The following is a 26815-nucleotide window of genomic DNA, read 5'->3' on the forward strand; positions in this document are numbered from 1 at the left end:
TTTTGATATTTCTTCAACTATTTAAAATTACAAAAAATTTAGCCAGGTGGCTCACCTCCTGTAATCCTAGCTACTCAAGAGGCTGAGAGATGAGGATAACAGTTTAAAGCCAGCTGAGGACAGAAAGTCTATGAGAATCTTATCTCCAATAAACTATTTTTAAAAAGATAGAGGTAGAGCTGTGGCTCAAGGTATACAGTGCTAGCCTTGAGCAAAAGACATTCAGGGACAGCACCCAAGCCCAGAGCTCAAATCCCATCAAATTGGAGCCATATAGCTGATTCTTATAAAAATGTTAACATTCATGACTATATAAGAAAATCATATTTATCTAATACTTGAGCACTTACATGTTTCTCAAGATAATAACTTAGAAAAAGCAATAAAACCAAGTTTTTTCTTGTCATTACATTTCCAGACACCAGTGGCTCACACCTGTAATCCTATCTATAGACTCAGGAGGCTCAGATCCAAGGGTCATCATTTGAACCCAGCCAAGGCAGGAAAATCTGTGAGATTCTCTCTCCAGTTAACTACCAAAAAGCTGGAAGCTGCTATCCTGGAGCACAAAAGCTCAGGGACAGAGCCCAGGCCCTGAGTGCAAGCCCCAGGATTGGCACACACACATACACACACACACACACACACACACACACACACACACACAAATATATAATTCAGATAGATTTACTTCCTTTTCTTAAAGGAAATATGAATTTCTCACTATCAGTAAATATTCATCTTCTCACACTTCAAATTGTTTTCTCAGTTCATCCTTTATTCTTAAAGTCCAAATATATAGTAGGTTCATGTGCTTTTCACCTTTTTAAATATCTGTACTCACCCCAAACTGCTTCTTTTCTTCCTCTTCTTCCATCCTCCTCCTCCTCCATCGTCCCCTTCCATCCACTCCTCCTTCTCTTCCTTCTCCTCCTCCTCATCCTCCTTCTTCTGTAATCACAATTACTCAGGAGGCAGAGATAAGATGATCATGGTCAAAGCTTTTTAAATCAATGGAAAGGGAAGTCTTTTTCTTCACTATTTCTGGGTAATCAATAGCCAAGATCAAGGACCATTTTCCTTACTATGGATAATGTGTGGAGCATTTGACCACATGAGGCTTATGCCATGGGACCACCCATTAAGTCTGATAGGAAAATAATTATTCCTTCAATTGCCAAGTTAATAGTGTTGGGGGGAAGCAGAGAAAAAGAAAAAGGGAAGGGAAAAGATAGGAAAGAGGATGGGAAGGAGGGAGAAGAGAAAGGAAGGGAGGAAGGGCGGAAAGAAGGAAGGAAGGAAGGAAAGAGAAAGAAAGAAAAAGAAAGAAAGAGAGGAAAGAAAGAAAGAAAGGAGAGAAAGAAAGAAAGGAGAGAAAGAGAAGAAGAAAGGAAAGGTAAAGCAAGAGGAAGGGAAAGGGAAAAAAAAACTTAGGTGTATATCTTCACGAACAGAATATGTCAGTCTTGTGAAAATTCTGGTTTGAAGGAGAGTGAGAAATAACCTGTATGACGCAAATATTATGTCCTAGCTCCTTGGCTAAGCTCTAGTAATGAGCATGATACTTAATGCAAACCATCTCCCCTTTTAATATAGCTACTTTCATTCCTGTTTAATTGAGGAAGAGAGCATGAGAAACTTTCAATGGCTTGCCCAAATTCCCAAAGCTCATAAATTAGATTCAACGTGTTGCCAAAGTTAAATCTCTTCAACAACACACCGAAATTGTGCTCAAGGCTAAAAAATGCCTTTGAAGAAATTGCCCTGTCCTACCATCAGGGGAGAGTCTCACGAAGATATTTCTTTATGAAGGGGAAAAAAATACAAAATTTCAACAGCCTAATGACAATAGACACAAATTTGACTGCTTCATTCAGTGAGTAAAATCACAAGCTATTCTTCACGCAAGGACCTACTATTGAGTACATTAAAATATCAGTTAGAAAAATATGGACTTTTGTAATAAAATTGAATTTTCATCTAACTTCTTGAAGAAACCATCCAGGAAAAGTTACACCCTGGGAAACAAACAGGAATAGAATGAGCACTAAATATCTACATTTTGAAACTAACTTTCAGCAATGTCACTTCCCTCACTAACTTTAATGTGCTTAGATGTACAAATATATCACCAAACTGTACTTTTTCTTTTCTTTATTTTATTTGCTATTATTTATTTATTTATATATTTATTTGCTGGACCTGGGGCTTGAACTCAGGGCCTAGGTGTTATCCTTGAGCCTCTTTGTGCTCAAATCTAGAGCTCTCCCACTTGAGCTACAGCACCACTTTCGGCTTTTTTTTTTTTTTTTTTTTTTTTAGTAGTATATAGGACATAAGACTCAGGGACACTTTTCTGCCTGGGTTAGCTTCAAACTGTGATCCTCAGACCTCAGCCTCCTAAGTAGAATGTATTATAGGTGGCCAAACACTACTTTTTAAAAGCAGAATGGTTCTGAGAAGGTAAGTATTGTGGCATTTAAATCTCAAGAAGATGAGTTTCTCATTTCATTGATCATTTTCACATAGAACTTGTTCACCTTACTTCATTGTAGAATTGCCAATCAAATCCCATCAATAGTTCCTCCAAACACCTTCAGTATACTCCTGTAGTGACATGTTTCCTCATTTGCTTCCCTTTTGTGTTGGTAGATGGAATATCTAAGGGAATTTCTACAATTTGACCACAGGGAAGTTGAGTTTAGATACCTTTATTATCCACATATTGATGTAACTCTCTGTCTCAGTACAGAATACAGAGTATGTTGTTGCTGGCTCTTTCTGTAGAAACAGTTTTCAGGATTATCCCTCATTGCCCATTGACCCAATTCACCAGTATAAAGATTCAGGACCATCAATCATCTTGTGAAATTAACATGTCCTAGAGGGTATTCATAATATTGTAGCTTTTATCTCTTACAGTATTTTATGAGTTTCAGGCTTTAAAAACCAAGATCCATACTCCTAACCCTAAAATGATTTTCAAGTAAAAGTAGAAACTTAAACTTTTTCTATAATAAAGTAAAAACAATTTTGTTGTTTTGTTTTATTTATGTAGTCTTTATTGGTGTTTTTTAACTTGCTTTTTCCACAAAGATAAAGAGAATGGGAAAAGAGACAATATGAACAAAATTTTGCAAGCAGAAAATTAAGTGAAGAGTAGTGGGATATGATTTAGTAGACCAGAGATAGATGAATCAAATTTAAAGCAGGTTAAAGCTGGGAATCAATCAAAATAGATTACACTACAAAATAGATTACTCTCTAAAGTTCAGGAATTGACAGCTTCAAATGACTCTAAAAGTCAAGGTAAAGGAAGTAAAATTGAAATTTTGTTCAAAAAGCAATCAAATGCAAATGAAGACCACATAGGATACTAGCTCACATACACCAGAATATAAACAACAAAAAGACTGGCCTTCCTCAGTACTGTGTCACGAATGTTAAACACCTGGAACTCTCACACATTACTGAGAAGAGTGGGTGACAGCTACAACTACGTTGGAAAAATACCTTGACAGATTCTTATGAAGCTAAATATATACTCATCTAATATCGTAACCTAGCAATTCTACTCTTCGGTTTTTAACCAAGGATACAAAGCATATTGTTAAAAAGACAAGGAAAGAAAGAGGGATGCTCAAAACATTTGTTGTAGGTTTATTTGTAGTAGTTCCAAAATGAAAATATCTCAGTAAGAAAATTGCTATATACATATATATATATATATATATATATATATATATATTCAATAAGAAGGAACAAACTCCTGATACATGTAAAAGATGGGTGAATCTTTTGTGAAACTTCACAAGAAAGTATATTCCATATCATTTCATTTATATGAATTCTAAAACTAATTAATAGTGGAGGAAAATCCAACACAGATGCTTTTGGAGTAGAGTGAGGATTGACTGGGAAAAGACCTCTAGGGTGCTTTCTCATGTAATGGCAAAGTTGTGCACCATCACAGGTGCTTGAGGGTACAGATATATGTACTTGTTAAACTCATAGAGTGTATATAGGAGTAATATCAGCACATTGAAATACATATAAATTTTTTATCAAATGAAAAAAGTCTTAGTTGGGCACTAGTGGCTCACACTTATAGCTACTAAGGAGGCTGACTTAATTTTAGGATCAAGATAATAAACAATAAAACAATTTACACTCCATCTAGTATTTTCTTCTGTCTTTTGGAAAACCATTGAGGAAAACCAGGGAAGAGGAAGCCTGGAAACCATAAAGCAGCTCTAATACAGAGAGGGTAAAATGACTCACCAGAATGACAGTGAAGGGAATGCAGAGTGATCTAGTCCCCAGGGTCCACAGAAGAGCTGGTCTAAAGGCCACGAGAATGGCTCCATTAGGAAAAGGAAATGGCTAGCCCACTTGACAGGTACTACTCTGAGAAAATAGCTTAAAAATTGGCCAGGCTTTAACTGATACATGGAAGAAAGAAGCGGATGAACAACAACAAAAGGACTGGTCTGACAGCGTATAAAGTTATAATGCAAAAGTAACTGTAGTTCACTTCGCCTTAGCTCTGAGTAGCATTTGCATAAATAATCATAGAGATATTAAATATTTACCTAACTAAAATTATATTACTGTATTGAAAGGAATGAGCTTAGGAAATTTGCTTTTACATATGATATCTCTTGAGTATAGGGAAAAGACTGCCAAATCTTCATCCACTGTAGTGGAAAGCCAGCAGACAAAGACCCAGACTGAAAAAGGCCAGAAACAGTCATGTAAGTACATCTTATAGAAGGTTAGAACTGAGCTGGGAAGGTGGCTCAGTGGTAGAGTGCTTGCCTTGCATGCATGAGGCCCTGGGTTCGATTCCTTAGCACCACATAAGCAGAAAAACCTGGAAGTGGCACTGTGACTCAAGTGGTAGAGTGCTAGCCTTAAGTTGAAGAGCTGAGGGACAGCATTCAGGCCCCATGACCAACCAGAAAAAGTTAGAAGTGAAGTCAGGAAGGCAACAGAGACACAGTGAAAGCATAATTTGACTAAGTAATTTTCATTTTGTTGCTTGATAAAATGGAATAAACTAAAACCAAAAAGGAGGAGGAGGACAAAGAAGAGGAGGAAAAGGATGAGTCAACATGATTGCCTGAATAGTAGTAACCTCCGTAATTCAGGAGAAAGAATGGAAGAGAGCTGAGACCTACTGGATTTTGGTAGGAAATCTTGATGAAGTGTTTTACTCTTTAACAGATTTGCATCTAAAATTTTCAGATCAAACATTAAGATGGTCAAAGATCCATTAGTTGATTCAGTTTCCTATAGGATAAGGGAATAATAATAGTTTTTGGTTTAGCATCAAAGCCTTTCAAAATTGTTTCCTTCTCCTCCAGGCTCATCTTCAGCCCCTAGAATAAAGATGTACTTTACCAGAGTAAGGACATACTGCACTTCTCAGTGTCCTCAAATATAAAAGCACTGGTTGACTCTGCCTTTGTAGATAAAGTCTCTCCTTCTATCATCTTCTCTGTGGGTCCATTCTAACTTCTGTCTACATGCTGAAGCACATAGTTCAGTGTCATACATGTGGCATCCATCTCTTACAGATTTCACACCACATGTTAAACTGCAGCTAAACTACTAAAAGATACACATGCAATGCCTGGTCCAAAGCAAAGACTGAATAGATGTATTTCAGAAACTAATTTGAGCCTGGAATCTAAGTAACTTATAGTGAAGACAGCATCAAATCGAGGGACACAAGGAGAAAAGCTAAGATGTAGCAGTTTACTAATAATTTTGTCCTGGAATTGCACTTCTACCTTTTAACTTTAGACCCATTTTTATGAAAAATCACCCCCCCACACTCCAAACAACGTATTTGAACAAATGAATTGAGATACGCCTGACCCCCAAAAGATATGTTCATTTCTCACCGTAGGATTTTGTTTTGTAAAGGGTCCTAGGTTCTTTGGGCTGAAACTGAGTGGCTACAGAAAACAAAAAGAAAAGAAAAGAAAAAAAGGAGGAAACGATTTTACAACCTGTGTGAAATGAAGAAAAGAAATGGGATTAAGGAAAGAGAAGAAGAGAGTTATTATAGCCCCAAAAAGATGACCAAAAGGACTAAGTGTTCTTATACCCTATGTAATGAAATCACCCTCCCATGTCTCTGTAATACAACCAATAAAATATACATTATTCACCAAGGCTTCTGTAAAGAAATAGTAAGTCTAAAGTCAAAGTTGGTTGTCAAGTGACAATAAACTCAAAAGCTGTAATCACTTTTGTGAATGATAGCATTACTGAATTGTATGACAAAGGTCAATGATCGAGTTAAAGAACCCAATCAAATGAGAAGCTGGGGTTGGAATGTGGGTTAGGGTAGAGTGCTTGCCTAGCATACATAAAACCCTGGTTTGATTTCTCAGTACCAGATAAACAGAAAAAGCCAGAAGTGGTGCTATGGCTCCAGTGGTAGAATGCTAGAGTGCTAGCCTTGAACAAAAGCTCAGGGATAGTGCCCAGGTCCTGAGCTCAAGCCCAGGCACGGCAAAAGAGAAAGAAAGAGAGGGAGAGAAAAAAGGCCGGGGGGAGAAACTGGTGGTGGGAAAACATTTTTGTTTTTGAAAGTAGTGATAACTTATCTTTTTAAAAAATTATCTTATTATTTTTTGTGTATGTGGTACTAAGGAATTGAACCCAGGGCCTCATGCACACTAGGCAAGCACTCTACCACTAAACCACATCCCTAGCCCCATAGTGGTAATTTCTTAATGTAGTCAAAATCAACTTTTTCCATTTGATTACCAATTTAAATGTATTTTTTTCTCAGAAATAAGACCAAAAGAAAATTACATTAAGGTATAATGGGGAATTGGGAACATTTTAAGAATTTTCCATTGAGTACAAAAGTCTTGAACACAAAGATTAAAGAAAGAAGAAAGTTTGGTGCTAGTTTCTCATGCCTATAATCCTAACTACTCAGGAGGCTAAGATCTGAGGATCGAGGTTTGCAGCAGCCCAGGAAGGAAAGTCTGTGAGACTTTTATCTCCAATTAACTACAAGATAGAGCTGTAAGTCACACTGTGCCTCAAATGGTAGAGTGCTAGCTTCAAGCAAAAAGAGCTCAGAGACAGTACCCAGGCCAGAGTTCAAGCCTCGGGACTGGCAAAAAAAAAAGAAAGCTCTCATTTCTTAAGTGGCACCAAACTGTTCTTGTATCCTTCCAGCTTTGTTGTCTTTCCAACTCATTTAGCTGTTCTGGGATTGCCACCTCATCTCTGCGGGCTTCAATGTCCTCTTCTGAAAGAAAGAAGGTTAAAACTGATGCTTTCTACAGTTGCTTGTCATCCTGAAGTCTTTAATTTTAGGAGGTGAAGCCAGCTCCTAAATGGAAAAAAAAATTATCACAGAATTCTCTCCCCAGTTTTAATTCATTAAAGAGTTGACAGGCCAAAAAAAAAAAAAAAAAACCAGGTCTGTAATACACCAAAAATACATTTTACAGCAATCATCAAGAAAAGAACAGAATGAAGATAATCCCTGTTCTTTTTCCTGCTGAAGGCAGTTACCAACACAACCTTCAATTTTACTGCCAAGCCCAGTTAGTCATCGGATATTTGGTACCCAAGCAAAATCCATTCAGTCCCTGATTATACTGTGAAACTCAAGGATGCCCAGAAAAGTGACGAGGAAGAGATCATGTTTTGTTCATCAAAACACTTTCAAATTAAGCCATCACGTCCTAAAATAGTGGATTAGAATCACGCATCAGGACTCCTTCTTGATAGCCCACAAATGCCCAATTCTTGTTTAGAAGTGGGGTGTTCAATTACTGTGCAGATACAAAAATGACAAATAGCTAAAGGCTAATAAGACACCTGTCAATTTCTCTTTTTTTAGCTTAGCTACTTTCAATTTATGGGAGTTGTCTGACAAAAACAGCGTTTTGCTGACAGTTTCTGTGTGCTTCAGCAGCATTCAATGGAGTTTCAGATATTTCTTTCCAGAGAAGTGGTACTGTGGTGCAAAGTGACAGAGCACTCGCCTTGAGCAAAAGAGCTCAGAGACAGCTCCCAGACTGAGTTCAAGCCCATGACTGAAAAAGAGCTCAGAGATAGCTCCCAAACTGAGTTCAAGCCCCATGACTGAAAAAAAGCTCAGAGATAGCTCCCAGACTGAGTTCAAGCCCATGACTGAAAAAAAATCATAAAAAAGAAGAATATGCAGGTCTTTCTAGCCAATTCTTAAGAATACTTTTAAAGAATTACAGTAGTATTAACCACAAATGAATGGCCGCCCCACCTCTCGAATGAGCTACAAAAATAGCATTGTTAAGTCCATCAAGAAGGAACACATTCCCATTCCTGCTCCAGTAAATGAAAATGAAGATTTCCTAGAAGAGTCTATAAATAGAAAATGACACTCTCCTAGAATAGAAAATCTCACTGAAGGACTAGAGATGATCTTTGAGATTTTAGAACCTCAAGCCTTAATTATGTCATATTAAATAGAAGAAACAGATCAATAGCCAGGACAGATTCTGCATCACTTTTGTGTTTGAGATAAGAGTAGGCATTAAACTGGAAAAGGCCATACTCAAGGTGACCATGTCCACAATAATAATCAAAGTGATACTCCACAGAGTACCAAATTAATCTAAACAATTTAAAGAAGTTGATACTGTTCTTTAACATCTGCATTCCATGGAAAAGGGAGTTAATTATATATCAGGAAATCATTCCTGAACAGATCAAAAATGCATAGCTTTAAAAAGCCATCCGAACTAACTATAGCTAATTCATACCTACATGGAAAATGTATGTGTTCGAAATCTGTAAAGAGCTCTCTGCACAGCCTAATTAGTATGCGTTTAGAAACCTCTTTCCAAATTTAGGTTCTGAAATTCACAATGAACAAGAATGACATTCCCTTTTTAACAAGGAAACGTAAATGAAGATGTATCAAAATTCTGTCTAGAATGGTAATTTTGTACTCCCTTTGGGTTTTTGAGAATGCAGATTGTAAGAAATTTTTATCAGTCATTGATCTGAGGTATTTTTAATAATTTTCCTTAAAGGAAAATAAGAACCAAAAATCAGTCATTTTTAATTAGGTCTGTCCACTTATATTTACATGGGTAGTAGGAAAGAATTGAGGCATATAAGATTATATCACTAATACTGAAGCTAGAAGACGTCTTTTAAATTATCTAAATCATCCCTGATTTAACATATAAGAAAACTCATCTGCCATTTATATTTTTAGATACATTGATCTTTTAAAAATACTCATGCTCGTAAATTTTTTTCATTCTTTGACGCCAATGTCCCAATGTTGACTCTTCTAAATAGAGCAAGCATGCTATTAAAAATTACAAATAAAAAATCACCAAATACATATAAAACACTCCACTGTTGTCCATGGCATACAAAAAAAATTCAGAAATGATGATTGACTGTAGCAAAGTTAAAACATAATGGAAGAATAGGATGGGCATTGGTGGCTCAAGCCTGTAATCCTAGCTACTGAGGATCTCCGTTTGAAGCTAGCCCAGGAAGGAAAGTCTATGAGACTCTTATCTCCAATTAAGCACTCAAAAACCAGAGTGGTGCTGTGGCTCAACATGGTAGAGTGCTAGCCTTGAGCAAAAAAGCTCAGAGACAGTGGCCAGGCCCTGAGTCCAAGCCCCAGTGCCAACAAAAAAAAAGTAAGAGGTTGAAGGAGAGGAATAAGATGTGCTACCACTACTTTAATAGGTACAGCTTGATGGGTAGTATAATGAGATCTCCTTCTTAGAAAGATTCCTTGTTGGTCAAATACTCTCACTGCCATCTTGAAATTTGAGCAAGGGGGCTGGGAAGGTGGCTCAGTGGTAGAGCGCTTGCCTTGCATGCCTGAGGCGCTGGGTTCGATTCCTCAGCACCACATAAGCAAAAAGAAAAAAGCCGGAAGTGGGCTCTGTGGCTCAAGTGGTTGAGCGCTAGCCTTGAGCTGAAGAGCTGAGGGTCAGCACCCAGGCCCAGAGTTCGGGCCCCACGACCGGACCCCCCCCCCAAAAAAAAAAAAGAAATTTGAGCAAGGGATCCCAAATTTTCATTTCACTGAGGTATGAATAGAAAACTGCAAATTAGGTAGCCAGTTCTGTTGATAACATATGAACCATTAACATCCCCATCTTACAGATGGACAAACTATGGCAAAGAGAAGTTAAATTCCTTGTCAAAAAGTCTGTCTATTATGGGACTCCCAGGCTGCACACACAGGCCACAACTGTGACTTTTGCATTTAGGAGAGGCATTAGATGTCATTAATGCTAAATTCCCTAGCTGTCCTGCAATTCCAACTAAGGTCTTTGACTAAAGGAAATGTTGATTTCACTCTTTTCTCCTTCCATCAATGCTTTTTATAGGTGCTGAATTTCAGTGGATAAAGAAAAAGAGATAGTCAAACAAGCCAAATTTGAAAAAAGAACTGCTTAGCTCAATGAAAGGTGAGAGGACTTTAAATGGTCATGGCAGGGGCTTAGCTATTTAAATGACAAGCTAAACAGGATACTTTTTGGACTATTTCAGACTCAGATACCCAAATTAGAGCTTTTAGGAGAGGGATCCAGAGCCCTACATGGGAAGACCAAGATAGCCAGGAATGGAAGGCCACAGCAGAGGCGGAGTACATCAAAGGAAGCACTCTACACTGCCTTTTATAGATATGAAAACAACCCAACTGTTGTCCAATGGACAAACACAAATAAAAGACTTGCATCAGCTGAGGATCAAATACTAAAACGAGGAGCCTAAGTCAAAGGTGAAGACCCCTGTGAAGAGAAACATCTGGCCTCCTGTGGCTCTCAGTGTCTGGTCTAAAACCTTCTACCTAAGGTAACCTTGGATATTTATCTGTGAGGAAAATCTATCAGCTCAGGGGGCTGGAATATGGATCTAATATGGATCTTCCATTAATTCAAAGCCCAATCTATACCATACAGATTATGAAAGTTATTACTACCATTAGTAGGACTCTCTTTTATCAATTAGGTTTACATCTCCACTATGCTTATTGTTATTTAGAGTGAAATTAACTTCCAAATCTAGACCAATGAAAATGTCTACATCTGGTACAAAAGCATATCTCCAAAGAGAACTATGAAAGCTACTATTCTAAACCAAGCAAACTCTTCATTGTTAAATGCCCTCGCTCACGGCAGACCAGACCCACATGAATCATGCTCAACAGATGCAATAATTGATAGGGTAGTGTATGAAAATGGATTAGTTTAGAGAAACTTAAGAGTTCTCGGATAAAATGAGTTCTCTGATTGAATTAAGTAAAGCTAATGGGATCCCATGATATTTGGGCTATTGTTAGGTCTGCCAGGGAAAGGTAGCCCCTTCTCTTTGTTTTCTCTCCAAGAGAAACTGAAAGTAGACCTCCTCCCCCTTTGTTCTCCAAGCATGCCTGTGACCCTCCCTAAAAGTCCCTGCCCAGCACCTGTGACCCAGGTATGGGCACACCTAAGGGCAGTGAGAGGCCCTCCCCCCACCCCAGGTCACTTCCTCATTCACCCTGGTCATACCTCCTTCCGACAGTGAGAGGTTCCCCAGGCTCTGAGGCCACTCCTCATCCACTTCAGTTACATCTTCTCCTTGCTCTCCACCATAAATTCTCTCTGTGTACACTTGCATCTGGTGCTGGCTGGTGGTTGAGCTCTCCTGATACACCTTCTTCTGCCTGAACCTCATGGAGGTCTCCTTTCTCCAACCCTTACAGCTATTATGATTTTCTGTTTGATCAATAAGGCCGTCCGTGTCCTTCCAATCTGGCCTGGAATTCCTTTCAATGACATCATTGTTCTTTATGTAACCAGAAGTTAGAAAACACTAACCCTAAAAGAACAAAGTGGAAAATGATGATTTGGAGACCACAGTTGGTGTGAGGGAGACTAGAAAAATGTCACTTCACTGGTCCTCTCTGAACCCTGAAGCCATCCACAGCCACACAGTTCTCAGTGTATATTAGCATCACTTTATTATTCTAGGATGCTCTTGATCAGAAATACATTATATACATAACTTGTGTGTTTCAGGAAATTATCATAATATATTTATTCAAACACAAACTACTGACTACTAGTTAGAAGGAGACGGTGGGAAAAAATTTAAAAACAAAAACACATTCTCAGAACAACAGATACCTGAAGCAGATTTATCAAGCAATTGTGCATACCTCATGACTGGTTTCACAAATGCCACTATGTCCCCAATTGTGCTCCATCAGATAACAAGCTTTTCCCAACCCCATCCAACCCTCATCAAAATGAAAGACATGCATTAAACCCATAAGTATGACACCTTTTCTTCCAGACTCCAACTTCCATAAGACACTACCTTATCAGTATTTTTGAAGTTTAAGGACTCAGTCCAGAGAATCAGCAGTGAAGATGCCCTTCCCTTCCACTACCCACTCCAAACTCTGTCCCCTCCAGTCACCCAATTGCCAAGCAACTAGCAACAAGAGGTGAGGAACATTTGGGGATCTATAGACACTTCAGAGAAAACCACAGCAGGCTTTTTCCTCAATTCATTTGGAGACAATGGGACACTCTTGAGAGAGTTTAAAAAGAACCCAACTTTGTTGGAAGGAATCTTTAGAGTGTGTGAATGCTTGAAAGCCCTCCCCTGAAGAGGACGAGGAAGAGATTCTGCACTTGGCAGGGAGGGGACAATCCGATTATTGAACGCACTCCAACAGAAATAAAGACGGAGGAGAATGCCTAGGGGAAAACAACGAAGTTCAAATTCAAGTCCAAAAATACAATTTTCCAACTAACATTGAATAAAATGAGGTGGGGGGAAAAAAGACTGCATTGAGATCCAAAATAGCAGTGGAAAATATGTACTGGAATAAATACTTTAAAGCACAAAATAAAAAGTAATCGAATCATAGATGTGAGACTAGGGAGTGGTAGAACGAAGATTGAAACCCAGGCAATCAAAGTTTTTAAACAATATTTCCAGGATATGCTCAAAAAGAGACTCTCAAAAACCTAAACATATAGCAAGGAGAAATCAAGAATCAACTACTTCACCAAGGTGTTGGAATTGACGCGTGAAATAGTGGGATTGCGAGGATGAAGAGTGAAGTCCTGAGGTCTCATTTGCTGGGCAAAAGAGCAAAAGGATTAAGTATACCCTGTAAGGATGAACCAGTCAAGACAGGAGGGAAGCATGCTGAAGCAGTAAAGGCATTTGGATTCAGAAACTTATTGAAATCTTCTTTGCAAAAATGGCAGGTTAATGCATATATAATCATGAGGACAACAAGGAAGGTTAGAAGGGAAATGTATAATAATTATCAAGATAAAAGGAATGACCGTAATATCACCAAACTTACCAAAGGAAAATGAAAAAAAATGAATAAATAAAAAATAAATATACATAAGATTAAGTATAAGGAATGAAGTCTGATAAATGAATCAGTAAACTATAAAAGAGATTTCTAACTAAGTTAAAAGCTACATTATAGTTATACATAGCCTTCCCACCTCCCCAGTCTGCCCCACACTTTCTGTGATGGACATAGTCAAAGACCCAAAGTTGTGAAGCCAGGACTCCTAGGTAGTATTGAACTTTATATGGTATGAAAATACCATACAGAGGGGTTACAATTACATGGGCAAGGTAATGAGTACATTTCTTATCAAGCATTGTTGCCTCCTCCTTTGTTTCCCCTTCCCATCCCTCCCCGCCCTTCCCTGCCAAAGTTGTTAAGTTCGTTTTTCGATATAAGGACTTGTACATCTCATTGTTGCACCATTTTACTTCTGTCCCTACTCTGAGCCCTTCAGCTTGCAAGTACCTTGGACTTCAAGAAGGACAGGCCTAACTGATATAACAGCTTTACAGTGAGGGAAGGAGAAAATTGCCCTCAAGAAAAGGAATGGCAACTGAGTGCCCATAGCTCATGCCTGAAATCCTAGCTACTCAGAACACTGAGATCTGAGGATCTCGGTTCAAAACCAGCCTGAGCAGGAAAGTCTGTGAAGCTCTTATCACCAATAAACCACTCTGAAAATCAGAAGTGGTACTGTGGCTCAAGTGGTAGAGCACTAGTCTTGAGCTGAAGAGCTGAGTGACAGCACCTAGGCCCAGAGTTCAAGCTCCATGACTGACAAATAAAAAAAAAGGGAATGGCAAAACCTCCACAAAACAGACCACCCATCAGACTTGCTTGATTTCCTGACCAAACTGCTCCCCTCAAGTGATGATAGCAGTAATGTCTCCAGAATCTTAGATAATGGTCAACTAGGCCATACTCTGACAAGGGCTATTTAATAATTGTGCATACATTTCCATCCTCTGCCTCACAGTCTTTCTCCATTTAAGCCTTAAGCTCATCTGTGTATCCAGACGATGAGTTGAAGTGCTTCCTTTGCTTCTTCCCATATTGTTGTGCCAATGCCACATAATGAACCTCCTTTCTCTGCCTTTCATCGTAACTCATCTCTTCATCTGGGATGTTGGGCTGAGTACCTGGACCTAACCCCTGGAGTTGGGCCCAAGGCTTAAAATTTTGTTTCACTGTGATACTATTTAATTTAAAATAAGAGATTAACAGCAATAGAAGAGTTTGTTCAGATGCCACTAGCTTACATTTGTAATGCCAGCTGCTTGGGAAGCTAAGATCTGGAGGATTGAAGTTCAAAGCCAACCCTGGCAGAAAAGTCTAAGAGACTCCATCTCCAATTAGCCAGCAAAAACCCCAACTGGAGGTATGGCTCATATGATAGAGTGATAGCCGACCAAGTACAAGGTCCTAAGTTCAAACTCTAGAACCAACAATCAATCAACCAATCAGTAAGTCAACCAATAAGAATAGTTTTAAGAATATCATAAAGTAAAAGCTATATAAATGTAGTTCCTATCCCTCGCTCTCAGAATATCTTATATTTTGCCTCATTCTTGTGCTGATGTGAAATGCTAAGTTGAAATGAGATGAATAATATACACAGAATTGCATGTCTTTTAAATTTTATTTTATCTTCAAGTGGTTGTTCAGAGTAGATCCAATTAAATTTTATGTTATTAATTTTAGAATTTTTCTTCAGTATTTTCAGACCATCGTGGGCTGCGGATAATTTAAACTAAAGAAAAGAGTCATGCATGACAATTACTATTTCACTAAAAGTGAATGGCAAGAAACACATCTAAAGATAGAGAAATTCTTGCCCTATACAGACAGAGTGATATAGCTCATTTCAATCCTTGCAAAAGATACAATATAAGATTTTGTAATTAAAGGACAAAGAGCCTTAAGGACATGTAGAACTGGAGACAAGGCAAGACAGAGTTGGGTTTGGAAAGCAGATGTAAAAACAACAGACGGCTTAGCAGATTGGAGGGTTTAAACTAACAGTGGGTGAGGCCAAGAGCCACCTTGATTTGCAAGGCAGAATCCTGCAAAAGTTTAGTAATTTAGGGTACCAGGTAACACTGAAGGTGGACACAAAGGGAAAACTAAACTAAAGATGAATTGAAATCTGTTTAAAACACAATCAATTCCTTCCATCCCTTTCTACCTCATACTTCTTTCCTCATCCCAGATGATGGGTGGTTTACTCTCTGAAGAAGAAAGAAGAGAGGCTATTTGCCTTTATCAACCTTGAAATAAGGAAGATGAAAGTGCACTATTTTCCTGTCCTTCTCAATATCCAAAGTGCTACTAATTAAGCCTCCACTTTCTAGGCAAGACACTGAAGTATCTTCTTAGGGAAATCTGAGATGTAAACACATTGATATGGAGTGAAAACGGAGGATGTGAAGAGGTACTGTGTGGTTTGAATGTGTCCCCAAAGTTAATGTGCTTCAAACTTATATCTCCAGCACCATAGAGTAGAGAGGTTGGATCTGTAAGAGGTGATTAGGCCATGAGGGTTTTGTTTTCATGAATGGATTAATGCCATTTCTGTAGAAGTAGGTTCATTATCACAAATGATATTCTATACAAGGTAAGTTTGTTAGAGGGGGTCAGGAGGAAAAAACTGGGAGAAAATGAGTGAAGAGATGACACTATTTAAAAAGAAATGTATTCATTACCTGACTTATATAACTGTAACTCCTCTCTACATCACCTTTACAATAACAATTAAAAATAATAAAATAATAAAATTGAATTAAAAATTTTAAAAGTTCATAAGAAGTACTTACTGCTTTTGCTGAAAAACATGACTTTTCACTTGAAAATAAACATGACGGCAAGAAACAGCAAGAATTACCAACAAAGACAAGAAGTACAGAGATTTTTTTTAAAATGGTGCAATGGGAAGATTTTAAAAAATAAAACTAGTGGGCTGGGAAGGTGGCTCAGTGGTAGAGCACTTGCCTTGCATGCCTGAAGCCCTAGGTTCCGTTCCTCAGCACCACATAGCAGGAAAAAAAGCCGGAAGTGGCGCTGTGGCTCAAGTAGTAGAGTGCTAGCCTTGAGCTGAAGAGCTGAGGGACAGCGCCCAGGCCCAGAGTTCAGGCCCCACGACCGGACCCAAAAAACAAACAAACAAACAAACAAAAAAAACTAGTAACCTAATATCTGAGTAAAAGAGATATAGAAAGTAAAAAAGGTTAATCACTTATTTGGAATTAATATAGGTGATTTGAAATAGATAATGGCAAAAGATAGGAGTCTATACTAGCATAATAGATGTAGTTATTTTTATTATAAAAAATAAATAGAGGGACTGGGATGGTGGTTCAGTGGTAGAGAGCTTGCCTTGTGTGCTTGAGACCTTGGCTTCAATTCTACAGCACCACATAAGCAGAAAAAGCTGGAAGTGGTGTTCTTGCTCAAGTGGTAGAGTTTTAGCCTTGAGCTGAAGAGCTGAGGGACAGCGCCCAGGCCCAGAGTTCAGGCCCCACAACCACAATAAATAAATAAATAAATAAATGGATTCAATGTTTACTGTAAAATATGTGTTTGTTCTTGTATATAATGGAAGACTAAAATAAGTTGAATAACCACAATTGTAAAAGATTTACTAAAATTCAAGACAATACAAATTAAGTACAAAATATCACTTTACATATCATTTGCACTGATAACCTTTTAAAAATGTATAGCATATCTAGTTGGCAGGGTTGCAAAAGAAACAAATGACACGTTGATATATTGGAATCTCTTAGGAGAACAATCTGAGAGTACCAATTAAAATAGAAATTCTAAACTGGGAGCCGGTGGTTCAGGCCTGTAATCCTAGCTACTCAAGAGGCTATAAGGATCAGTGTTCAAAGCCAGCCTGGGCAGGAAAGTCCATGAGATTCTTATCTCCAATTAACCATCAGAAAACTGGAAGTGAAGCTGTGGCTCAAAGTAGTAGCATGCTAGTCTTCAGCAAAAGAATTCAGGGGCCAGTGCCCAGACCCTGAGTTCAAGCCCTTTCCTGTTGAAGGAAAGGAAAAGAAAGGAAGGAAGGAAGGAAGGAAGGAAGGGAGGAAAGAAAGAGAGAGAGAGAGAGAAAAAGGAAGGAAGGAAAGAAAGAGAGAGAGAGAGACGAAGGAAGGAAGAATGGAAGGAAGGAAGGAAGGAAGAAAAAAGGAATGAAGAAAGGAAGGAAGGAAGGGAGGAAGAAAAGAAATTCCACATACTGTTGACTTAGAAATTGCATTCTTGAGAAGTTTGTATTACAATAAATTAAAATAGTGGCACATAGTCTATATGTATAAAATGGTTTACTGGACTTTTGTCATTCTGCTTAGAACCAGTTGATATATGAATATTTATGTGGTTTGCAATTTATCAAGAAAGAGGGAGCAGTATCACTTATAGTCATAGATCATTATTATATTACTCTGTGCCAGGGAGAAAATATTATACTTAAAGATGTGGTTTATAAATCAAGAAATGGATTTCAGTAGAATAAAATACTTATGTAACTGCCAGTCAAAATCCAATTGTGTACCCCTCTGTACAGTATCTTTACAATAAAATTTTTTAATGTGAAAAAAAGGAAAAAAAACCCAATTGTATGTCTGTGTCAACAAATATTGATGAAGAGAACAATTAAATGGCAAGATGGGTTTTGCTGGATAGATCTCAATGTATAAAATTCTTAAAAGCTCCTCAGCAAGCATTTTTTAAACTCGCCCTGATTTCAGTGAAAATAGACTTAGTCTATTACTAATGAGAATTAAATTAATTCTATAGGTAATAGTACTAATGGTGTAGAATGACCATAAAATAAGCACTACACAAATTAGTTCTGTCTAATCCCACAAGGGGATTCCTTCTTCCTTAAAACTCTAGATACTATTATTTATCTTCTTCCCTATGTCCACTGCTAGGAGCTTTTAGTAGGCGAAGACCGGAGGGAAGGGGTGCTGAGGGAGAAGAGGAAATAAGCATGTTCACAGAGGTGCAGCAGATAATTTTGGAATGGGATGAAGAATGTAGCTTCTGTGATAGGATCTAGGAAGGTTAAGAATGTAATCTCTGTAGAAAATACCAAGTTGTCGGGCACTGGTGGCTCATGCCTGTAATCTTAGCTACTCAGGAGGCTGAGATCTAAGGATCAAGATTCAAAGCCAGCCTGGGCAGGAAAGTCTGTGAGACTATTTTTTTTTTGTAATAAGTTTTTTATTGTGAGAATATTATACAGAAGAGGGTTACAATTACATGAGCAAGGTAATGAGTACATTTCTTATCAAGCATTGTTGCCTCCTCCTTTGTTTTTCCCCTACCATCCCTTTCCTCCCACCTCCACGACTACACCTCCCCACCCCCGCCTTAATTGTAAAATTCGTTGTTCGAATTTTACATAGCGTTTTGTACATCTCATTGTTGCAATGGGCCCACCTGTATCCCTATTTAAACAATTTGTTTTTTCACTTCCCCTCCCCAAATTATACCAACATCAAATACAGTGAAAACAGGGGTTCTGTGAGACTCTTATCCAGTAAACCACCAGAAAACCGAAAGTGGCACTGTGGCTCAAGTGGAAGAGCCCTTGCCTTGAGCCGAAGAGCTGAGGGACAGTGCCCAGGCCCAAAGTTCAAGCCCCACACAGATAAAAACAAAACAAAAAAAACAAGTAGCTTCTTAGGAATATACTTCTGCTATAAAGAAAGGAAAACCATGAAATGCTTGGAGCCACTTCCCTAGAATCAGAAAATTGTCTGGGCCTGGCTGGAACTGAATTTAGGCTCAAGATGCACTCCAGGGTCTTAACCCAAGCATTCAGTTTTTTTTTTCATTTTGTTTTTTTTGTTGTTGTTGTTGTTGTTTTTGGGTCCGGTCGTGGGGCCTGAACTCTGGACCTGGGCGCTGTCCATCAGCTCTTCAGCTCAAGGCTAGCACTCTACCACTTGAGCCACAGCGCCACTTCTGGCTTTTTTCTTTTTGCTTATATGGTGCTGAGGAATCAAACCCAGGGCCTCAGGCATGCAAGGCAAGCGCTCTACCGCTGAGCCACCTTCCCAGCCCCTTTTTTTTCATTTTGACTAATTTTCATACCACTTGAGTTGACTGAAGACTGTCAAGACCATTTCCAACTGCTTCTTTTTTTAACCTCTTAAACAACCTGTAAGGTGTTCTACTGAAATAACAGGATGTATAACACTAGCACTCACATTTATTGTACAGTTGGCAAAATGTTGTCTTATATTTTTAGTACCAATCATCTGTATGAGGACAATCACTTGCCACATGAATACTGGGACTCAGGAAGCAAGAATGTATGTCTAAGTATACTCTGATGCTGAAAGGTAGACTGGAAGTTAGTTCTTCTGAGGTCAACATTCAATATTAGTATAAGCACAGGGAAGGAAATGTGTGGATTTTTATATGCTACTGATGGGAATGATAGTTGGTAAGTCTGGAGCAGTATTGAAACCTTAAAATAAGTGTTTTAGTCAGCACAGGCTGCTATTGTAGAATAAGGTGCTCAAATGACTATGTTTTACTTCTCATGGTTCTGGCCTGGGAAGTCCAAGTCAAGGCACTGGCTGTTTCGGTTCTTGGTGAGGATTGTCTCCCTGGCTAGAGGAAGGCACCTTCCTGCAGCATCCTCCCACGAGCTGCTTCTTCTGTGCATAGACCAATTCTGACTCCCAGACTCCCAGTCTCTTCCGATAAGGCACTAATCCTGTTTGGATGGGCCCTCCTTTAAGCCACATTTAATTACTTCCTTAAAGGTTCTATCTCCAAATACGGTCACATTGAGGAATTTTAGACTATATTCAGACTATAACTATATGCATCCCCTTTGAGCTAGGATTTCCTCGACTAGCAAATTAAGTCAAGAAAGTTAAACCCACTTACCAAAATACATATGCAAGGATGTTTCTTGCAGTGCTATGGGGAAAAACATTTACATTTCTGAACTTCATTTCAGTTTACTAATATGCAAAAAGAGGTAATAGTAATATACCATGCAGCAAGTTATGAACATTATGAAAATCTAGCAGTGTCTGATAAGATATTTTCATTAAATATGAATAGAATACTTCCACAGAAAATAAATATTTGTCTTTTTTTCTTTTGTTTTTGTTTTGTTTTTTGGGGTTCAGTCATGGGGCCTGAACTCTGGGCCTGCGCCCTGTCCCTCAGCTCTTCAAGGCAAGTGCTCTACCACTTGAGCCACAGCGCCACTTCCGGCTTTTTTCTTTTTGCTTATGTGGTGCTGAGGAATCAAACCCAGGGCCTCATGCATGCAAGGCAAGCGCTCTACCACTGAGCCACCTTCCCAGCCCCATATTTGTCTTTTTATATAGCAAGAATTCAATCACTATTGTTTCCAGAACTTCATTTCCCCATAGTCTCAAAATGACTACAAACTGACTTTCCACAACTTCCTGTGTTTGTATGTCTATGTGTAATGTATAGTTTCATTGTCTGCAATCTCCTTCTGCAAACCTGCTTCTCCTAAGGTAAATTAAATGTGTCATCCACAAGATCCCCAAGCCTTGAATATCCTTCTGAAGGATCTTAGTTTACAGGGACAGCTCAAGAATGAAGTGGGGAAAACCATCTTAACCATGGATCTGGGCCTCATCATTTCAGATTTCAGCTCAGAGCATGAAGAACTCAATGAAGCGTGGTAGGAGAAACAAAGGACAGAATCTGATCTGTTGAAGGATAATTTTGAGTATGGCATGGGTTCTGGAAGTAGATACTGTTATATAGGAATTTAATCAGAGAGATATAGAGAAGCCACACCTTGAGAGGTTGGGAGTCTTTATTACAAAGCCAGTGACAGCTAGCTGACTCATGTCCCCTAAGAACTTGCAGACCCAAATGCAGTTAATACAAAGCTTAGAAAGACAAAAATCACGTGATTGGTATGAGGAATTAAATCTATCAAAATCATGTTTACAGAAGCAAAGGAAACTAGGTAGAACAATCAGGGACTTAGAGCAACAATTCCCTGGAGCAAGACTCTCCTAAAGCCAAACTACAAGACATATCTGTAATTCAGTGTGACCTATTTCACCTCTAGAGTATTTGGAACTAGGTGAAAAGTCCCCATCATCTATTGAGACACTGAGATGGCAGTGCAGACAAGATGGTATTCCTTAGACCCCATATTGCAGTATGAGAGAGGAACATTTGTAAGAGAAAGATCAGAGGTGGTGAAGTTCTCCTTCCCGTGTTAGGACTTCAGAAGGTGAAAAGATCAGGACTGTCCCAGAGACTGATCAGGTATGGAATCCCAAAGGAGTTGGATAGATGAGTGGAAATCAAATGGCTCCTGCTGTAACTAAAGATACATAAGGCATCATATTTCCTTATTAAAAAGCCTGGACGTGTGTGTGTGTGTGTGTGTGTGTGCATATGTGTGCACTTGTCCTGGGACATGAACTAAAGGCCTGGGTGCTGTCCCTGAGCTTCTTTGGTAAGATGGACATTTTACACAATGATTAGGTATAGCTCCTCAACCTCTTGTGCAGGGCTCTTCCGTGGTACCCAGAGTTTCAAAGAGAAGAGCTATTCACAAGTTACTATTAAATGTATCTATGCCAAGGGTGTGTGAGGGGATCACAACCTAAGTCCTTCTGCCTCAGAGTGAGTTAGTAAGACATGCAAAGACTACAGGAAGGATGCTGTTTGGGAAAAAAAAAAAAAAAAGGCACATTGAGAATTCTCATGTGGTTAAGGGGGATTGGTTGGAGCATGCTCTGTGAGTCCTAGCAATGGCACCTCAGAGTGGTGCTTCCTAGGATGCTGTAATTAGAGATCCTTTGCACACATTCTGCCCTTAAGCAGACCAACAAATTCTCAGACCTTTCTTATATGTGACTCCAAATACTCTAAGCATAAGACAGTGTCAAGTTTCTACATGGGACTTTTCTAATCCAAACAAGTTTTCTCTTCTTTGGGCAAAGGAAGTTCTGAAATTCACAGTTGGGGGTTAGGTTGCTGGAAAGAGCAAAGCTGGATGGTTTACTTATTATTCTGCCCACCCTAAATGAAAGAAATGAATGACAATTGTTGCTTATCACTAATAAAGACTACCCATAATGGGATGGAAAGAAGTCATCGCATCTACAACTGTGGAATGAGATCCTTCTGCTGAGCTGAAACATTTTGTGTAAACCACAGCTTCTTTTAATTTTTAAATTTTATTGTAAAAGTGAGGTACAGAGGGGTTAGTTACATAAGTCAGGTGATGAAGACATTTCCTTTTGAACAGTGTCACTCCCTCCCTCCTTCTCTCCCAGTTTTTCCTCTCCTGACTTCCCTTCTCCCTGCCCCCAGGTTCTATAGTTCATTTCCAAAATAGTGTCTAGTAAGTCGCACTGCTGAATTGGATCACCCTTTGTCCAATCATTTCAAACCATAGCTCTTGCTAAGAAGAGAAATGGAGATAATTCTAAAAGAACAGAAAGAATTTAAAGGGGAAAAAAAATCTGCTTTCTTTAAACTCTTCTGAGGCATGCTGATGATATAGCGCAAGGACCATTATTTGAGTTAGTAGGACTTGGAGAACCACATGCCTGAGATTGATTTGCAGGAACATGTGTATCAGAAAGAAAAAAGAAGAAGAACAGGGCCAGGGATGTGGATTAGTGGTAGAGTGCTTACCTAGCATGCATGAAGCCGTGGGTTCAATTCCTCAGTACCACATAAATAAAAAAGGCCAGAAATGGCTCTGTGGTTCAAGTGGTAGGGTGCCAGCCTTGAGCAAAAAAGAAGCTCAAGGATAGCACCCAGGCCCCAAGTTCAAACCCCAGGACTAGCGCAAGCAAGGAAGAAAGAAAGAAAGAAAGAAAGAAAGAAAGAAAGAAAGAAAGAAAGAAAGAAAGAAAGAAAGAAAGAAAGAAAGGAAGAAAGAAAGAGAAAGAAAGAAAGAAAGAAAGAGAAAGAGAGAGAGAGGGAGGAAGGGAGGGAGAGAGCAAGAGAAAGAGAGAGAGAGGGAGAGAGGGAGGAAGGAAGGAAGGAAGGAAGGAAGGAAGAAAGGAAGGAAGGAACGAAGAAAGGAAGGACAAATGGTAAGAAGTATCATGACAAGTTCATGTTGACAAAAGCTACCAACATGAAATAAAAGCAGAAGCAAAGCTACAAAGATTGAAAAAGGGAAGGTCCTTTTGTTATACAGAAATAGGTAGCTAATACAGTGAATCTGACAAAGGTTACTAAAATACATAGTACCCCTGTACCTTAATTTTTTTCTACCTACCTATGACCCTCTAGATCTCAGAGTCAGTTTCCAGGCATTCCTCATGCAAGAGAAAAGAATCACTGAGTTGTTTGGTGTCAAAAGCTGACCCAAGTAACAAAGAGAGAGAAGTACACAGTAAATGTCCAAACCCTTCCTAGTCAATGCCAGCCCAAAGGTGGGAGTGACCAGAAGCAACAGGAGGTTTACATTATTTTATTATTTGGGAGTTCGATCCTGAGATACCGAGAAGCCACCCTTTCTCAAAAGGTGGCTTCTTGGTATCTCAGGATCGAATGTTAGAAGACACATGTTACCGTAAAACTTGCAGCCTCAAATCACTTAATACTGTTAGGAAACTGAGCCATGAGGGTAGTAAAGGGAGAGCAGAAACAAAAACATTCTCAACAAACCAGATCAACTCTAATGGACAGCTGAAGAGAGAAGCCATGGTGACCTGAGTAGTCAGGAGACAGGAAGCATAGCACAAAATGGCGGCGGAGGTGGTAGTGGGGCCTAAATAGGGTCATGGTCAAAGGGCAGGGTCACAGGGAGCTCCAGCATTCAAAGATTCTCATTTTTTCATGGTACAGGTCTGGCAGGTCCAATAACCTATAGTCCAAGGCCCCGCTCCTGCCCCTAGGAATTCAGGCATGCCCATCACCTGGAGGTAGGACTCTATCTCCAACCGTTTTTGGAAATTCCCTGTCATCCACCATGTTATTAAGGGATGGCACCAGTTAGACCCAGTATCCTTACTTTACTATGCTCTTCAGATCTCTCACTGTTGAAAGTGGGACAGGCTTCAAGGTCATCATGAAAACATTGAACACAACACAACCAAGTATGTTCTTGGGACTCTTTCCTCCTAGGTTTCAAATTGGTTGTGATTGGTCTTAAAAGGCACTAGGAGCCCAACACAGCCTAATCTACCTGTTACCCAGTCACCTGTGGAGACTGGCACACAGGTAAGGAATGGTCTGAGGTGGAGATGGTGTGAAGTTTTGCCACAAAGCCCCAGGGGCACATTCCCTAACTGTGACAAATCAGTATTTTTTTTTTTTTGGAGGAGAGTTTAGCTTCTCTGTTTGCAGAGCTAGTTTGTTCAAGGAGAAAGTTGTTTAAAATTTGTATAACTAACACAATATTAGTTGTATAATCAACACAATGGAAGGAGTAAACCTAAAATAGGGAGATCATAGTCCAGGTGTGTATGCAGACAGGAAGAGAAACCATCACCAAAAAATAATTAACACAAACATATGGCTCTGATTTCAAAGAAAGAGGAGGAGGCCGAGGAGGAGTAAGAGGAGGAAGAAGTAAAGGGAAGAAGGCTTTTTAAAGTGCCAGCTGAGCAAGCACAAGACCCTTGGTATTGGGGGGGGAGAGAGAGAGAGAAAGAGAGAGAGAGAGAGAGAGAGAGTGTAGGTTTATATCCAAATCAGAAAAGTTAAAAAAAAAAAAGTATAATTAAAGAAATTCAGGAATAGTCTTTCTCCTTCAAACCATATCCCCTGACAGAGAAAGTGAAATCAGAATCCGAAGACATTAGCTGAAATGAAAGAGGAGAGAGAAGAGGTGTGCCCAGAGCTACAGCCCCTACTCTGACCCAGGCCCCTGCAAAATGAAGTGCCGCCCAACTACTCCAAAAGAAGAGTGTGTAAAACGCCTTCAATGTCCATGACTCTCAGAAAGTGGCCGGGGTCTCATTTGGAGGTGAGCTGGGGATTTCCACAGGCACAGTAATAGACTTTGGCCTCTGGGTATCCAATCACCAGTAGCCAACTCACTGACCTTTGGACGGTCCTCCAACATGGCCAAACTTGTTGCAGAACATAAAACTGAAATGCTAAATAAAGATCAAGGCCAAATCAAAGTCATGATGAGACAAATGACCCCACACAAACCTTTTGATCTCAGTTCTTTTTTACCCACAGAAGAATTTGAAGCCTATTTCTTTCTCTTTAGAGAGGGTTGTTAATGGTCCTACAAATTGGAGTTTAAATCTGGAAACATTCCTACCAAAGAAAAGATCACTAGGCTTTGAGTCAGAAGCTTGGGTTCTAGTCCTGGATATTAAACAGACCTTCTCTTGGCCTCAGGCAAGGATCCACTTTCCTCAACAGAGATATGATTTCAGGATCAAGGAATCCAACGATTCCTGTAACTCATATAATTCTAGTCTTTATTAACATCTCTAAGTTTTGACTCTATGATGCACACTACTTGAAAGATGCTCTACATAGTATTATAGAAACTGGGATTCAAGCCCAGCTTGAGATCTTAGCTCTGAAATATTCTAGATGGGTTTTATAAGACAGGCTTTTATTTTATCCTTCTTCACGTCTGTTTCTTCATCCTTACACTCAACACAAGAGATAGAAACAGAGCCCTTCTCAAAGTGATGTTGTGAATATTGGGTAAAATTATGTGGATCAATAATTACTCAGACACATCCTCGGGCATGTCAGAAGTACTCAACAGATGGTAATTATTATGCACTTGCAAATGTACACTTGCAGAATACAAGGGAGGGGGGTTTATTAAAATGTACACCTTTTATTGTGACAGAGAAAAAGAGAGTCACTAAGAAACTGACTACCTAGAAAATATTATTTCCACTTTTTGAAAAATATCTTGGGCCTGCAGACAGCCTATTCATCATGTTTTCCACATGATCCAAATTGATGGATAGATATATCTAAGGCTTTCTAGATACATAGCACCAATTTCTGCATTGGTTAGGAATGGGCAATGTGAATGAAAGAAGGAAAGAATAGAGATGAACTATCCCACACAGTAGCTATTGGTACCATGTGACTATGGAAGCAATTGATACATTACCAATTCGATCTGTGATGTGCTACGTGTGGTATATTTATCAGCTACCAAAGACATAAAACCTAAAATATAAACTTTATTAATATTTTATGGATTATATGTTAAAATGAATAAATTGGAATGCATTAAATATATGTGTAACCCAGGGTATATGTTTCTCTTTTACTCTTTAATGTATCAACTTAAATGTTTTTATTTAAGTATGTAACTTGCAGTATATTTCAACTGGACAATGCCAGTATAGGAAGTGGCACAAGAATCTAATCAGAGAGCTAGAATGTGGCTTAGTGGTAGAGTGCTTGCCTAGCATGCATGAAGCCCTGAGTTTGATTCCTCTGTACCACATAAAGAGA

The 26815-nt window shown here is 39.0% G+C and overlaps 1 protein-coding gene across 1 annotated transcript in view; it reads right to left on the minus strand.

Annotated features, from left to right (window-relative positions):
• The window catches only part of Map3k7cl (MAP3K7 C-terminal like), a 72107-nt gene extending 46471 nt beyond the window's left edge, over positions 1-25636 (minus strand). Inside the window, exon 1 of the mRNA XM_042676949.1 lies at positions 25529-25636. The gene's annotated coding sequence lies outside the window, so the exon portion shown is untranslated. The remainder of the gene's footprint in view (positions 1-25528) is intronic.
• Between the last annotated feature and the right edge of the window lie 1179 nt (positions 25637-26815).

The sequence above is a fragment of the Dipodomys spectabilis genome, unplaced genomic scaffold, assembly GCF_019054845.1.
Source record: "Dipodomys spectabilis isolate Male_0828 unplaced genomic scaffold, ASM1905484v1 ptg000032l, whole genome shotgun sequence".
In the NCBI taxonomy this organism is placed as follows: Eukaryota; Metazoa; Chordata; class Mammalia; order Rodentia; family Heteromyidae; genus Dipodomys; species Dipodomys spectabilis.